This window comes from Lycium barbarum, chromosome 8 (assembly GCF_019175385.1).
Source record: "Lycium barbarum isolate Lr01 chromosome 8, ASM1917538v2, whole genome shotgun sequence".
NCBI lineage: Eukaryota > Viridiplantae > Streptophyta > Magnoliopsida > Solanales > Solanaceae > Lycium > Lycium barbarum.
The window spans coordinates 118,521,386-118,530,553 of record NC_083344.1 but is presented as its reverse complement, the minus strand read 5'-3'; the positions used below and the strand labels follow the sequence as shown (position 1 = coordinate 118,530,553).

The window sequence follows — 9,168 nt, the reverse complement described above, 5'->3', positions numbered from 1 at the left end:
CTGAAATACAATAAATATATATAGAAAAATACAAGTGATATAGAATGGGATGCAAATGAAAAAACTTTGATTCAAATACAATTAGAAAAAAAAAGGAATGCATGTGTAAAATTTACCAGTTGTATGTCATCTATAAACATGCCTTCCATCAAAGCATCAAATTCCAGTCTTTCTTCAATAGTTCGCCAATTCAATATTCTTGGAATTAAATTCTCCGACTTAATTGCAATATTGGATGGGAATTTTGAACAAGATTCATATAGCCAAATTTGCATGGCAATTGGCATTTCGCGAATCCCATAATATTGCTAAGTAGGCATATTTCTGACTGATGCTTGTAACCAACTCTTTGAAGGACTCTTTGCTCTAAGGATAATGAACATATCTCCCATCCTCTACAACGTTAAAATGTATCCTAGGTATGTTCGATCGAACAGGCTCACCGCACAATACGAATGTATTTATAAAATACAATATGGCCATCTTGACTGAGTCCTCGCCTTTGTCATCCCAATCTGTATTTTTGAAACACTCAATCAGCTGCCCTCTTTTGATATGATCAGATGTTCCACCCAAATAATCAACCATAAGACTATTGTTTTCCGTCTTATCGTATATAAACTCATTTGCGTTGGAGACACAATTCAATCCAGTGATTAGTGCAAATTCTCTAATGCTAAAACGCAATACTTTTCCATTTATTTCAAATGTAAAGAACTGGTATGTACTTCCCTTAAGCTCTTTAACCATGAAGCACCTGAACAACTGTGCTTATACATCCATATGTTGCATTTCGAGATATTTCCCAAAAATAGAGTCTGCAAACTTGTCCATCTGACCGGCCCCTTAAGTTTACCCCTAATGTCACTGATTACATTGACGTTCGTGTATATTTGCATAGATGGGGCCACAGCAGGCTGCTTCGTGACCAAAATCTAGAATCCTAGACCAAATGGCATATTTTAACACAATCAATTTTCCGTAAGAAGCTAAGATACAAAAATTTAAAATCAAGAAATCACAACTACAAAAAAACACAACTGCTAAAGTCTTAAAATCTATAACAAACATGCTTTATTTTTTACATTCACTGAAATACACTGAAATATAATGAACAATTATACTAATAGAATGTCCAACCCAGATTAAAAACAAAAATATAACAAAACTCAAAAACATAACTAGCAGATGATAACATGTATAACAAATTGAAAAACACATAAATAATTCAAAACAAAAGGAAATACCCTAAAAAATACACATAAATATATGGGAAAATGAAAAGGGAAAAAATATCTCTCCTTCGTCTTATACATCAATTGAAGGTTTTTTTCGAACTATTTTTTTGCCCTTGCCACCAGGAACAGTCTTGGTAACCTTTCTCTTCTTCTGTAGCGACACTTGAGAAACTTTTTTATCTGGTGCTGACTGTTTCCTCTTTATTTCTTTATCGTCATGAGAATCATGATGTTGTTTCATCCTTCTTGGATCATTTATTTTCTTGCTACGTATCTCAACATAAAATGACCCTCCTGCAATGGGATTTTCCTGTTGAGTGAATCCCAAAGAGAAACTAGGACCATCTATTATATTTTCTATACCTCGGCTTCTCGTGCCCGGAGAGCCAATTTCAGCCATTGAAATCGAATCTATGAATCTTGAAGAAAAACAACACTAAGAATGGATGATTTATATATCTGAGAATGATGAAATTAAAGCAACGGAGAATTTTACACACAAAAAAAAAAAAACATGCATCTTCCCAAAAAATATACTGAAATACAGTATACAAAATCAAAACAGAAAAGAAAAAAACTTACCTATTTCTAGTAAATGTTTTACATAGAAACTGTAAAAATAATGTGGAGTTATGTGAGAGTGAAAAACGGAATTGATAATTGAAGAAATGAAAGAAATTGATTTGAATAATGGAAGAAATGTGGGGAATTGGGGTTAATTGCGTGTATTTAGGGGGGGGGGGGGGGGGGGGAGAGAGAGAGAGTATATTTGGGAACTATACGTTTAAACAGAGATATGGTGTTGCACGGTTATTTAGTAAAAAAGTGAGGTAGCTATGAAGTGTAAAATTTAAAAAATATATTTATGGATCATAAATATTAAAAAGGTTAGATATTATCCATAAATAAAACTTAGGGATAGTTACACCAAGTAAATTTTACTTTTTTTTTCCCCTTCAAATGGGGTTGTCTTTAATTTTTCTCCATCACAATAGAACTTATGGGTAAAATGCGAAAATATAAATTTATGACCTACAAAAATTTATTTGCTACTAGAGATAAAAATTAAAGGTCAGCACCAAAATAGGGACAAAATTGCAAGCGAATAGACATGGCTAGGATAACTCTTTCCCAGAATGATGAGGCACCATTTCATAATCATGGTAGCTTGTTATTTATTTTCCTTGTAATTAGCTGAGATTATCCCTGGATGTCATTAGTCCATCTATCTAGAGGCTCACTGGATAATTAAAACTTGATATATAGTTTAATATATCACAATTACTTAATCATTGTGAGTTAGTGCGCCTTAATTTATCCATTTGTCAGCTACTTGTTCATATTGCAATAGTTTAATGTCAACATGGGATCTTCCCATGAAATTAAAACAATGCATAAAACCAAGAAATGCTCCATCCTTTAAAATAAAATTAAAAGGTAGAAGATTGCGTATCACCAGACTGCCTTACTTGTACTACAATGTTTGCACTAATAGGCCACTATCCTTTCTTAAAGGAAATTTTACGTGTAGGGAACATATAATATATGTTTATATTTAGTAAGTATACGTTATATTAATTATATTTAGTAGTTAAATATTGTATTGAATTATCTATTATAGCTACATTATATATTTAAAGTAGAATATTCTATTTTTATTATTGTTTTTCTTGACCGAGAATCTTAGAGCTAGCTTTGAGATGCTTTTTTCGCCTCTGCCCTTTGCTATTCTCAGATCCGGCGCCTTTCTCCTCGTCATTACATCGCCTACGGAGCTCCGGCGAAACATACTGCTCCCTCTTCTCAGATCTGAGTGTTCAATTCACAAGTAAAAACAGCTTGTATCAATCAGTCTCATAACTTTGGCAATATGCTAAAGATATGAATGATCTAGACGAGGGAATATACTACTAATATAGTTGTTCACATTATCTTTTTAAAATGAATTTCACAAACTAAGATAGAAACAAAAACTTGGATTGACGGCTGTTGTTTTGACCCAAGCATGGTGTTGCAAGAACTCCAAGTAAACTACAATCTCCATTCGGCATCACAAACATCGTCGATGGCGGAGTGTATTTTTCCGATATGTATTGATTCTTGTGTTGAATGCATTGAAAGAATCAGTAGGATCTTTACTAGACGATGGCGTCGTTGCTAGCAGTGAAAAATCTGCGGCGGTGTATTTAAGATCTCAATCTGAGTGTATTTTTTTTTTTATCTTAGATCTGAGTGTATTTCAGTTTATTCGTTATTTTTTATATACAAATAAGTACAGTGAATTTGAACACAACTGAATACCCCTCTATTTTTTTGCACTTATCTTGTTTGAATGCAATCGAATTTAAAATACAATAAGTTGAAGACAGTGTAAAAGTAATTGTGAATGAATACAACCGAATTGGAATACACGTTACTGTAGCTACAAAATGTAATTAGCAATAGTGTAGCTATGCCCAAAAAAACAAAAATAAATGTGATCATTTGTGTAAGCTGCTCTTTTTTAAAATGGAAAAGGGTCAAAAATGCCCCCTACTTTGGAAAAAGGTTAAAAATATCCTCCGACCTTTTTGGGGTCAAAAATACCCCTCCAATCTTTGTAGTTATCCAATATACCCATGCATTGAAGGAAATTATCCATCAAAATAACCCGAAATCATTCTTTAAACCTGCTCCATCATTTAAACCCGACCAACCAAATCATAACCCATAAGATCCCCTTATTCCCCCAATACGTAGGTATGAAGTTTGAGGGAATTGAGGGAATAAAGGGATCTTATAGGTTATTAATTGGTTGGGTCGAGTTTAAATAATGAAGCGGGTTTAAAGAATGAATTGGGGTTATTTTGGCGGATAATTTCCGTCAAGGCTTGGGTATATTTGAAAAACTTAAAGACGAGAGGGGTATTTTTTACCCAAAATAAGTACGGAAGATATTTTTAGCCCTTTTTCCAAGGTAGAAGGGTGTTTTTGACCCTTTTTAAAAATATATATTGGTTGTTGGACTTTTAAGTTGAGATATTTAAAAAGCTCAAACTGATAACCAATCCAAAAAAAATATGCCTGATGTCCTTTAATTAAAATACACTGAAAAATAATAAACAATTACACTGATAGAATGTCCAACCCACATTAAAAACAAAAATATAACAAAACTCAAAAACATAAGTACCAGATGATAAAATGTATATAACAAATTGAAAAACACATCAATAATTCAAAACAAAAGAAAATATGAAAAAAATACACATAAATATATGGGAAATATAGATCTGGTGAATTGAAATACATTCATGAAAAGGGGAAAATTACCTCTCCATCGTCTTCTACATCAATTGGAGGTTTTTTCCGAACTATTTTTTTGCCCTTACCTCCAGGAACAGTCTTGGTAACCTTTCTCTTCTTCTGTAGCAGCACTTGAGACACGTTTTTATCTGATGCTAACTGTTTTCTCTTTATTTCTTTATCATCATGAGAATCATGATGTTGTTACGTCCTTCTTGGATCATTGATTTTTTTGCTACGCGTCGCAGCCTAAGATGACCCTTCGCGATTCATTCTTGGGTATTCGGCCATCGCAACACCACTGACGGACTTATTGAAGAAAAGCCGCGAGTGGAAGTGGACAACACATGAAGCATATGAGGACATGTGGCAATTCAAGGACAAAGTCCACGAGTTTCCGGCTCAACCCAAGACATTTCCTTCACTATTTCTCCTCACCCAGCTCTTACATATATACTGGCAAGATACTCTAATAAACCAGAAGCTGCAATGGAGTTTTCTTGTTGAGTGAATCCCAAATAGAAACTAGGACCGCCTACTATATTTTCTATACCTCGAGTTCTCGTGCCCCGAGAGCCAATTTCAGCCGTTGAAATCGAATCTGTGAATCTTGAAGAAAAACAACACTAAGAATGAATGATTTGTATATCTGAGAATGATGAAATTAAAGCAACAGAGAGTTTTACAAAAAAAAAAAACAAATAGCAAACGACATGCATCTTCCAAAAAAATATACTGAAATACAGTATACAAAATCAAAACCGAAAAAAAAACTTACCTATTTTTGGTAAATGTTTTGCTTAGAAACTGTAAAAATAATGTGGAGTTATGCGAGAGTGAAAAACAAAATTGCTAATTGAAGAAGTGAAAGAAAATAATTTGAATTATGGAAGAATTTGGGGGTTAGGGGGGGGGGGGGGGGTAGGGAGTTAATTGCGTATATTTAGGGGGCGGGGGAGAGAGAGAGAGAGAGAGAGAGTATATTTGGAACTATGCATCAAAACAGGGATATGGTGCTGCACATTATTTAGTAAAAAAGTGGGATAGCTATGAAGTGTAAAATTTAAAAAATATATTTATGGATCATAAATATTAAAAAGGTTAGATATTATGTATAAATAAGTTTTAGGAGTAGTTGCACCAATCAAATTTTACTCTTTTTTTCCCCTTCAAATGGGGTTGTCTTTAATTTTTGTCCCTTGCAATAGAATTTATGGGTGGTGGGGCATAAGTCGTGAGATATTAAAATGTGAAAATCTAAATTTATGTCCAACAAAAATGTATTTGCTACTAGGGATAAAAATTAATGGTCAACACCAAAATAGGGACAAAATTGCAAGCGAATAGACATGGCTAGGATAACTCTTTCCCAGAATGATGAGGCACCTTTCATAGTCATGATAGCTTGTTATTTATTTTCCTTGTAATTAGCTGAGATTATCCCTGGATCATTAGTCCATCTATCTAAAGGCTCACTAGATAATTAAAACTTGATATATAATTTAATATATCACACTTACTTAATCATTGTGAGTTAGTGCGCCTTAATTTATCCATTTGTCAGCTACTTGTTCATATTGCAATAGTTTAATGTCAACGTGGGATCTTCCCATGAAATTAAAACGATGCATGAAACCAAGAAATACTTCATCCTTTAAAATAAAATTAAAAGGTAGAAGATTGCGTATCACCAGACAGCCTTATTTGTACTACAATGTTTGCATTAATAGGCCACTATCTTTTCTTAAAGGAAATTTTACATTAGAGAACATATAATATATGTTTATATTCAGTAAGTATACATTATTTTAATTATATTCAGTAGCTAAATGTTGTATTTGAATTACCTATCATAACTACATTATATATTTAAAGTAGAACACTCTACTTTTATAATTTTTATTCTTGACCGAGAATCTTAGGACTAGCTTTGAGATGCTTTTCCCCCTCCGCCCGCCGCCGGCCACCACGAAATCGTCGCCGGAGCTCCAGTGGATCAGATCTGGCGCCTTTCTCCTCGTCATTACATCACCTCTGAAGCTCCGGCGAAACCTCCCGCTCCTTCTGAGATCTGAGTGTTCAATTCAAAAGTAAAAACAGTCTGTATCAATCAGTCTCATCACTTTGGCAATATGCTAAAGATATGAATGATCCAGATGAGGGAATATGCTAAGATAGAAATGGGTTTCACAAGCTAAGATAGAAATAAAAACTCGGATTGATGGCTGTTGTTTTGACCCAAGCATGTTGTTCCAAGAACTCCAAGTAAACTATAATCTTCCTTCGGCACCACAAACACCGTTGATGGCGGAGTGTATTTTTCAGATATTTATTGACTTTTGTGTTGAATACATAGAAAGAATCAGTAGAATCTTTACCGGACGATGGCGTCATTGCCGGCAGTGAAAACATCTGCGGCAGTGTATTTACGATCTCTATCTGAGTGTATTTTTTTTGTATCTTATATCTGAGTGTATTTCAGTTTATTCGTTATTTTTTGTATATAAATAAGTACAGTGAATTTGAATACAATTGAATAACCCTCTATTTTTTTTTCACTCATCTTGTTTAAATACAATCAAATTTAAAATGCCAAAATTTGAATACAGTGTAAAAGTAATTGTGAAAGAATACAACCGAATTGGAATACACGTAGCTACGAAATGTAATTAGCAAAAGTGTAGCTATGCCAAAAAAAAAAATATATATAATCATTTGTGTAAGTTGCTCTTTTTTAAAAGGGAAAAAGCATAAAAAATACCTCTCTACTTTGGAAAAAGGGTTAAAAATATCCCCAACCTTATTTTGGGCCAAAAATACCCCTCCAATATTTGTAGTTCTCAAATATACCCCTTCCTTGAAGAAAATTATCGATCAAAATAACCCGAAATCATTCTTTAAACCCGCTCCATCATTTAAACCTGATCCAACCAAATAATAATCCATAAGATCCCCTTATTCCCCCAATACGTAGGTATGAAGTTTGAGGGGATTGGGGGAATAAAGAGATCTTATGGGTTATTATTTGATTGGGCCGAGTTTAACTGATGGAGCGGGATTAAAGAATGAATTCGGGTTATTTTGGCAGATAATTTCCGTCAAGGCATGGGTATATTTGAAAACTTTAAAGACGAGAGGGTTATTTTTTACCCAAAATAAGTACGAAAGATATTTTTAGCCCTTTTTCCAAAGTAGAAGGATTTTTTTTTACCCTTTTTAAAAATATATATTGGTTGTTGGACTTTTAAGTTGAGATATTTAAAAAGTTCAAACTGATAACCAATCCAAAAAAAAAAATATGCCTGATGTCCTTTAATTAAAATACATTGAAATATAATGAACAATTACACTGATAGAATGTCTAACCCAGATTAAAAACAAAAATATAGCAAAACTCAAAAACATAAGTACCAGATGATAAAATATATATAACAATTTGAAAACACATAAATAATTCAAAACAAAAGGAAATACGAAAAAAATGCACATAAATATATGGGAAATATAGATCTGGTGAATTGAAATACATTCATGAAAAGAAAAAAAATACCTCTCCATCGTCTTCTACATCAATTGAAGGTTTTTTCCAAACTATTTGTTTGCCCTTGCCTCCAGGAACAATCTTGGTAACCTTTCTCTTCTTGTGTAGCGGGCACTTGAGAAATTTTTTTATCTAGTGATGACTGTTTTCTCTTTGTTTCTTTATCATCATGAGAATCATGATGTTGTTTCGTCCTTCTTGGATCATTGATTTTTTTGCTACGCGTCTCAACATAAGATGACCTTCCTGCAATGGGGTTTTCTTGTTGAGTGAATCCCAAAGCGAAACTAGGACCATATATTATATTTTTTATACCTCGAGTTTTCATGCCCGGAAAGTCAATTTTAGCCATTGAAATCAAATTTGTGAATCTTGAGGAAAAACAACATTAAGAAGGATGATTTGTATATCTGAGAATGATGAAATTAAAGCAACAGAGAATTTTACAAAAAAAAAAAAAAACATGCATCTTCCCAAAAAATATACTGAAATACAGTATACAAAATGAAAATCGAAGAAAAACTTACCTGTTTTCGGTAAATGTTTTACTTAGAACCTATAAAAATAATATGGAGTTATGTGAGAGTGAAAAACAGAATTGATAATTGAAGAAGTGAAAGAAACTGATTTGAATTATGGAAGAAATGGGGGAATTTGGTGTATTTAGGGAGGGAGAGAGTATATTTGGGAACTATGCGTCTAAACAAGGATATGGTGTTGCACGGTTATTTAGTAAAAAAGTGGCGTAGCTATGAATCGTAAAATTTAAAAAATATATTTATGGATCATAAATATTAAAAAGGTTAGATATTATCCATAAATAAAACTTAGGGATAGTTACACCAAGTAAATTTTACTTTTTTTTTCCCTTCAAATGGGGTTGTCTTTAATTTTTCTCCATCGCAATAGAACTTATGGGTGGTGAGGCATAAGTTGTGGAATATTTGAAATGCGAAAATATAAATTTTTGACCTACAAAAATTTATTTGCTACGAGGGATAAAAATTAAAGGTCAGCACCAAAATAGGGACAAAATTGCAAGCGAATAGACATGGCTAGGATAACTCTCTTCCAGAATGATGAGGCACCATTTCATAATCATGG

The 9,168-nt window shown here is 33.1% G+C and overlaps 1 long non-coding RNA gene across 1 annotated transcript; it reads right to left on the bottom strand.

The window, feature by feature from the left end:
- Positions 1-6,229: 6,229 nt before the first annotated feature.
- LOC132605345 (uncharacterized) lies at positions 6,230-8,781 on the bottom strand. The gene is made up of 3 exons (XR_009569151.1): positions 8,592-8,781; positions 8,074-8,310; positions 6,230-6,594 (listed from the first exon to the last, which is right to left on the bottom strand). It is a non-coding gene; the product is annotated as an uncharacterized LOC132605345 (long non-coding RNA).
- Between the last annotated feature and the right edge of the window lie 387 nt (positions 8,782-9,168).